The sequence below is a fragment of the Penaeus japonicus genome, unplaced genomic scaffold (genome assembly GCF_977035675.1).
Source record: "Penaeus japonicus unplaced genomic scaffold, GWHDUDI00000001_assembly GWHDUDI00000029, whole genome shotgun sequence".
NCBI classification, from domain to species: Eukaryota; Metazoa; Arthropoda; class Malacostraca; order Decapoda; family Penaeidae; genus Penaeus; species Penaeus japonicus.
This window is the reverse complement of record NW_028234431.1, coordinates 33,799,671-33,807,170: the sequence shown is the minus strand read 5'-3', so window position 1 is coordinate 33,807,170 and position 7,500 is coordinate 33,799,671. Positions and strand designations below refer to the sequence as shown.

At 57.2% G+C, this 7,500-nt stretch overlaps 1 protein-coding gene across 1 annotated transcript in view; it reads left to right on the top strand.

Moving 5' to 3' along the window:
* Window positions 1-7,500, top strand: part of nan (transient receptor potential cation channel subfamily V member nanchung) — a 190,714-nt gene that overhangs the window by 152,217 nt on the left and 30,997 nt on the right. The gene's annotated exons all lie outside the window — the stretch shown is intronic.

The following is a 7,500-nucleotide window of genomic DNA, read 5'->3' as shown; positions in this document are numbered from 1 at the left end:
CACCTTATACATCATGTCTTCATTCCGTGCCATCATTTCGAAGGCAACAAAAATCGCACTAAAATGTTAAAATTACAGTGAGATCTCTTGTAGCACAGCCTGAATCTTCTCGGAATTCGTGTGAACTTATTCGCAGAAAACGTCATAGAAACTAGCAATTGCATTCCAATCCAAGTATTCGGGTCTAAGGAAAATTGCTATAATACGATTTGTGAAGATTGATAGAAAGGTATATGATGTTGGATGTGAAAGGCAATAACATTAAATTATAAACAAAAGGTGTGGTGAAATTGCAGCTTTTTACTTTTGTATTTGTTGAAAATTAATGTGAATGTGACTATAGTTGAGTAAAATTATTTTTTGTAGCTTCAATTAGTTTGGCGATTGTACAATTTTACAAATATCATAAATCATCTTTAATCACAGGACTTTCTATCGTGAAAGTGATATCTGCAACGATAGTCGGGATTAACTCAAACAAAAAATGACATAGCTCATTACACACTTAGGTGCTGGCAATCAGATTGGACTAACTAGATAGGATAACGTAGGAAGGGTCACACTGAATCCTATTATGATAATGCGTCTATAACGGTTTAGCTGTAATACTGATACCTGATCTGATATCATATGAATTATGTATATCTAATCAAAGTTGATAGAGCCTCATGTGTATGGACTCTTTCAAAGCAATCGGAATCGGTCTTGGACTTCTTCTTTTTTTTTTTTATCAGAAGACGAAAGTGTTAAACAATTATCCACAGAAAATAAATCACTTGTCTTACTAATTTCATTGCAGCTTTTTATCAGTTGTCAGGACTCTCAACATGGCTGAAGAAGACTTTGCATATGCATTATCTTGAGTATTATAAACGATGAATTTACTATGCTACCAAAGAGTCAAAATTTACCAAATTTAGACAAAAATAGTGAGTCCGACAGCTATGTCATGGATTCCTTACAGTCAGGTAAGATCTATTAAGAAATTTGTGCTTTCTACGCATCGGGTTCAGATTTTTACTCGACGGAAACAATCTTATAGACCGGACCTGTGACAGAAACTTGTTTCTTAGTCTTTGTCGCTCCCCAGATTATTTATTTATTTATTTACACATTAGAAATATTTTTGGAATGAGTAACATCTTTTACAAAATAGTTTCGCTTGTTAGTGTGCCAAGTTCATTTGGAGGATAAGTAACGAAGGTGGAATGAAAATATCTGTTTGATTCATACCCGTCTCGAATAGTCGAATACTCGAATAGTGCACATCTAATCATAATTAAGTACTAGGTCACTATTAGGTACATGTGTGTCAAATCAAGAGAAATACACAAGTCACATCTATATATTTCAGAACATTGCACTTAAACAGCTCAAGGCAGTGCGATTTTTTTCCGCTTGATCTTGATCAACGCGGTGCCTATTTCCAGCAACCTGCACTTAAACAGCTCAAGGCAGTGCGATTTTTTTCCGCTTGATCACACTCGATCAGAAAGAGATTATCAGGGACACGCGGTGGCGGAACTTTACCCCGTAACTTCCGAGTAACGAATGGCGGAGAGCAATTACACTTCTTTTCCCTTGAGAAAGTGACCTCCATTAAGTTGACAAAGATGGGTGGTAAGTCGCAGGCTGGGCTCTGTCAGACATTAACAGAAAGAAAGAATAAAAAATCATAATTAGATCTCCGATCAGTTTAAGCTGAATCAAATTACCACAAAACGAGAGAAACGCAACTCTTAGCATTGACAAACGTAAGAGAATTATTTGACTGTGCTTCTACAAGATGCAGTCTAAAACTTAAGAAAATAAATCTAGAAGAACTAACATAAGTAGCATTTAAGGAAACATATTTTATACAGAAGTTTTATGCCAAGAACTCTCTCTCTCTCTCTCTCTCTTCCCGTAACTCCCCTTCCTCCCCCCCCCCCTCTTCCCCTCCCCTTTTCCCCCTCCTTCCCCCCCCTCCCCCTCCCTCCTCCTTTCCTTCCCCCCTCCCCTCCCCTCCCCCCTCTCCCTCCTCTCCTCTTTCCCTTTTCCCCCCCCTTCATCCCCCCTCCCCTTTTTCTCCTCCCCCCTCACCCCCTTCCCCCCCCCTTCATCTCCCCCTTTCTCCTCTTTCCTCCTCTCCCCCCCTTCCCCCTCCCCCCCACCCCCCCCTCCTTCTCCCTCCTCCCTCTCCCCCCCCCTCCCCTCCCCTTTCCCCCCTTCCCCTCTCTCCTTCCCTCTCTGTATCAACTGGCTCTCCCCCCCCCTTCCTCCCCTCCCTCTCCTCCCTCCCCCCCCTTCCTCCCCCCTCCCCCTTCTTTCTCCTTCCTCTCCCTCCCTCTCTCCTCCCTCCTCCCCCCTTTACCCCTTCCCTTCTCTCCCCCCTCCTCCTCCTTTTCCCCTCCCCCTCCCCCCTCTCCTTTCTCCCCCCTCCCTTTCCCCTCCCTCCCCCTCCCTTCCTCTCCCCCCCCCCTCTCTCTCCCTTTTTCCCCCTCTCCCTCCTCCCTCTCCCTCTCTCCTCTCGCTCTCTTCCGCCTCCCCCCTCCCTCCCCATCTCCACTCCCTCCTCCTCTTCTTCCCCCCTTTCTCACTCCCTCCTCTCTCTTCTGTCCTTCTTTTCTTCTCCCCCCCCCCCCCCTCCCCTCCCTCCCTCCCTCCTCTCCCCTCCCTCTCCTCTCTCCTCTCCCTTCTCTCCCTCTCCCTCCCCCATCCCCCCCTCTCACCCCCCCCTCTCCCACTCCCCCCCGCTCACTCCTCCCCTCCTTCCCTCTCTCCCCCCCTCCTTCCCCCCTCCCCTGCATTCCCTCCGCCCCCCCCCTCCTCCCCCACCCCCACCTCTCCCCTCCTCCCCTCCCCTCCTTCTTCTCCCTCCTCCTCGTCAACATCCCCTCTCCCACACTCCCCTTCCACCTCCTCCCTTCCTACTTTCCTCTTTCCCCTCCTCTCTCCACCCCTCCCCCCTCTTCCCCCCTCCCCCCTCCCCCCCCCCTCCCCCTTTCCCTCCCTCCCCCTCTCTCTCTCCCCCCCCCCCCCCCCCTCCCTCTCTCTCCTCCCTCTCTCCTCCCCCTCTCTCACCCTCTTCCCCCCTCCCCCCCCTCCTCACTCCCCATCCCCCCCTCCCCCCCCTCCCTCCATCCTCTCCTCTCCCCCTCTCCCTCCTCCCCCCCCCCCCTCCCTCTCCTCCCCCCCTCCTCCTCCCCCCTACTTCCCTCCCCTTCCCTTCCCACCCCCCCCCCCCCTTCTATCCCCCCTTTCCCCCATCCTCTCCACCTCCCCTTTCCCCCTCTCCCCCTCACCCCCTCCCTCCTTCTTCCCCCCCTCTTCTCCCCCCTCCCTTCCAATGTTCTCTGAACCCCAGAGAGGTCCTCCCCCTCTCTCCACCCCCCCTCCCCCCCCCCTCCCCTCCTCCCCCCCCCCTTCCCCCCCCCTCCCCCCCCTTTCTCCCCCTCTCCCCCTCCTCCCTCCCCCCCCCCCCTCCCCCCCTCCCCCTCCTCCCTCCTCTCCCCCCTCTCTCCCTCGCCTCCCCTTCCCCATCCCCCCCTCCTCCCTCTCCCGCCCCCTCCCTCTCTCCCCTTCCCCTCGTCCCCCCTCCCCCCCCTTTCTCCCCCCCCCCCCCTCCCTCTCTCTCTCTCCCCCCTTTCTATCCTCCCAAGCACGTCTCCTCCCCCCCCTACCCCCCCTCCAACTTCCCCCTCTCTCTCCTACCCCCCTCTCTTCCCCCCCCCCTATCCCCCCTCCCTCCCCCTCTTCCTCCCGCTGCCTCGCCTCTTCCCACCCCCCCCCCCTCTCCCCCCCCACCTCCCCCCCTCTCCTCCTTCCTTCCCTTTCCCCCCCCCCCCCTTTCTCATCCTCCCTACCTCCTCTCCCCCCATCCTTCCCCCCTTCACTCCCCCGTCCGCTCTCCCTTCCTCCTCCCTCTCCTTCCTCTCTCTCTTCCCTCCCCTCCCTCCTCCTTCCCCCTCTCCCTCCCTCCATACTCTCCTCCCTCTTTTCCCCCTCTCCTCCCCCTCCCCCCCTCTCGCCGCCCCCCTCCCTTCTTCCCTCCTCCCTCCCCTTTTGGTTCACCCTCTCCTCCCCCCCTCCCTCCCCTTCCCTCCCTCTCCTTCCCTTCCCACTCCCTCCTCCCTTCTCCCCCCCCCCCCCCCCCTCCTCCTTTCTCCTTTCTCCCCTCCCCTCCCCGCATCTCGCCTCCCCTCCCCCCTCCTCCCCACTCCCTCTTTTCTCTCTCCTCCCCCTCCCCCCTCCTCTCCTCCCCCCTCTCCCCTCCTCCCCTCCCTTCTTCTTCCCCCTCTTGTCCCCATCTTCTCCTCTTCCCCCCACTCTCCGACCTCCCCCCCTCTTCCCGCTCTCCTCCACCCCCTCTCCCTCATTCCTCTTCTCCTTCTCCTCCTCCCCCCCCTCCCTCCTCCTCCCTTCTCCCCCCTCCCCCCGCCTCCCCCCTTCCCATCCCCCTCTCCCCCTCCCCCATCTCCTCCCCCCCCCCTCACCCCCTCCCCCCTCTTCCCCCTCCCCCCCTCATTTCCCCCACCCCCCCTCCTCCCCCCCCTTCCTCCCTTCTCCCCCTCCCTCGCCTCTCCCACCTTCCCTTCTCACTCTCCCTCCTTCCTCCCCCTCCCCCCGTCTCGTCCTCCTTTCCCCTCCCTCCCTCACCCCTTCTTCTTTTCTCTCTCTCCTCCCCCCTCCCCCCCCGTCCCCTCTCCCCCCCCCCTCCCCTTCCCTCACCTCCCCCCCCTCCCGCCCTCCCCCCCCCCCGTTCCTCTCTCTCCTCCCTCATCCCCCTCTTTCCCCTCTCTTCTCCCCCCCCCGCCCTCCCTCCCCTCTCTCCTCATTTCAGTCCCCCCTTCCCCCCCCATCTTCCCTCTCCCACCCCCCCCATCTCCTCCCCTCCACTTCTCCCCCCCTCCACCCCCCCCACCCCCCCCCCCCCTCCCCCCCCCCCCCCCCCTCCCCTCCCCCCTCCCACCCCTCTCCCCTCCCCCCCTCCCCCCCCCCTCACCCTCTCTTCCCACTCCCCCTCTTCCCTTTCCTCCCACTCCCTACCTCCCCTCCCCTTCCTCCCCCTTCCCTCACCCCCCTCTCCCCCCCTCCTCCCCTCCTCTGTCCCCCCTCCCCCCACCCCCCTCCTACCCCCTTCCCCCTCCTTTCTTTCCCTCGCCCTTCCCTCTTCTTCCCCCTCCCCCTCTCCCTCCCCGCCCTCCTCTCCTCCCCCTCTTTCCTTTCTCTTCCCCCCTCCCTCCCCTCCCCCCCCCCTCCCCCCTCTCCCCCCCCCTCTTTCTCCCTCCCCTTCCCCCCCCTCCTTCCCCCATCCCCTCCCTCCCTTTCCCCCCTCCCCCCCATCTCCCCCCCTCCCCCCCCTCCCCCCCCTCCCCCTTCCTCCCTCCCCCCTCTCCTCTCCCCCCTCCCTCTCTCCCCCCCCCCTCTCCCCTCCTCCCCCTCCTACTACCCCTCTCCCCTCACCTCTCCCCCTTCTCCCCCTTCTCCCCCCTCCCCTCACCCCTTCCCTCTCTCTCCTCTTTCTCCTCCCTCTCTCCTCCTCCTCCCTCCCTTTCCTCCTCTTCCTCCTCCCCCCCCTCTTTCCTCTTCCTCTCCCCCCCCTCCCTCCCTCTCCCCCTCTCCCTGTCTCCCCCCCTCCCTCCCCTTCCCTCTCTCCCTCTTCTCCTCCCCTCCCTCTCCCCTTTTCCCCCCTACTCTCCACCTCTCCTCTCCTCTCTTCCTCCCCCCGTTCTCCCTTCCTCTCCTCCCTTTCTCTCCCCTCCCCTTCCCCCTCCCCCCCTCACCCCTCCCCCTCCTCCCCCCCCCTCTCCTCTCCCCCCCATCTCCCTCCCCTCCTCCCCCTCTCCCCTCCCCCCCCGCCCCCCTATCTCCCTCCTCCCCCCCTCCTCTCTCCCCCCTTCCCTCCCTCCTCCCCCCCCCCCCCTCCGCCTCTTCCCCTCTCCTTCCTTGTCCCCCCCCCCCTCCCCCTCCTCCCTCCCCCCTGCCCCCCCCCCTCCCCCCTCCCCCCCTGCCTCCTCTCCCCCTCCCTTCCCCCCCCCCCTCCCTCCCCCTTTCCATTCTTCCCCCCCCCTCCTCCCTCCCCTCTCTCCCCCTTCCCTCTCTCCCTTACGCTCTGCCCCTCCCCCCCCCTTCTTTTCTCCCCCTCCCCTCCCCCTCTCCGTGCGACAGGTGTCCTAGAGTCCTCCTCTCCCCCCCCCACCATCCCCTTCCCCCTCCCCTCCTCCCTCCCTCCTAACCTCCTTCCCCCTCCCCCCCCTCACTCTCTCTCCCTTCCATCCCTCTTCCCTCCCCCCCCCCCCTTTTCCTCCTCCTCCCCCTCCTCCATCCCCCCCCTTCTCCCCCCTCCCCCCTCTCACCCCCTCCCCCCCCCCTTCCGCCCCCTCCCCCTCCTCCTCCCCCACCCTTCCCCCGCCCCCCCTCCCTCCCCCCCCTCCCTCCCCTCTCCCAACCTCCCCCTGCTTTCCTTCTCCTCCCCTTCTCCTTCACCCCCTCTTACTTCCCCCTCTATCTCCTCTCCTCCTCCCTTCTCTTCTCTCTCTTTCTTCTCTCCCTCTCGCTCTCTCCTCGCTACCTTCCCTCCTCTCTCTCTCTCTTCTCCTCTCCCTCTCTCCACGCTCGTCTCCTCTCTCTCTCCTCTCCCCTCTCTCTCTCTCTACTCTCACTTCTCTCTCTCCCCTCACCTCCTCTCCTCTCTCTCTCTCTCTCTCTCTCTCTCTCTATCTATCTCCGCATTTATCTGTATGTGAATTTCTCTTGTTTTCTGAGTTGTGTGTTTTCTATAGCTTATACCTGCGCTATATATTTATGTATACGTGCTACTTGTATATGTCTTTTTCTATACTATACGATGTGTGCTTTTAGTTGATTTTATGGGATTTTCACATTCGCTCACATGAATTATAAAGAGTGCGTGGGAAACAATGCGAGATGTGTCAGTTTATTCATTCAGTGTACTTTTATTGCATAGACATGCCTGTATTGTACGGTGTTAATACATTTTAGACGTTCACGAAAGCCGTAAATTATAACCTTGTGCCGTTTACTCATGTCCCTTCAACCATATAAGGGCTTATTTGCATTTACTGTCTATTTATTTTCATATATACATTCCTTCGCCTCTAAATACAAGGCCTACCTATCATCCTTTCAGTTTAAATAATTCCAACAGGGAATGAAAATGCCATACACCGACTAGCAATAAAAAACAAAAATCTTTCGACCTGGAATACCATGCGTTTCATTTGACAATTGAAAATATGTGATGCTTTTGGTACCGTTGCATGTATGAATTTAGATGCGACAACAAAGGAAATATGGCTCTGTGCTCTGTCATGTTTTGGCAGTATTGTATATCCATACAAAGGAGAATCACGTACAAAGCATTTTTTTCTTTTATTTTTTTTCTTTTCTTTTTTTAGATGCAACTGCCTTTTCATATAATCAGAATTCAATACCTTTACGACCGGGAAACTAAAGCTTTGTTGATAATAATAAAAAATAAAAAAATAAAAAATAAAC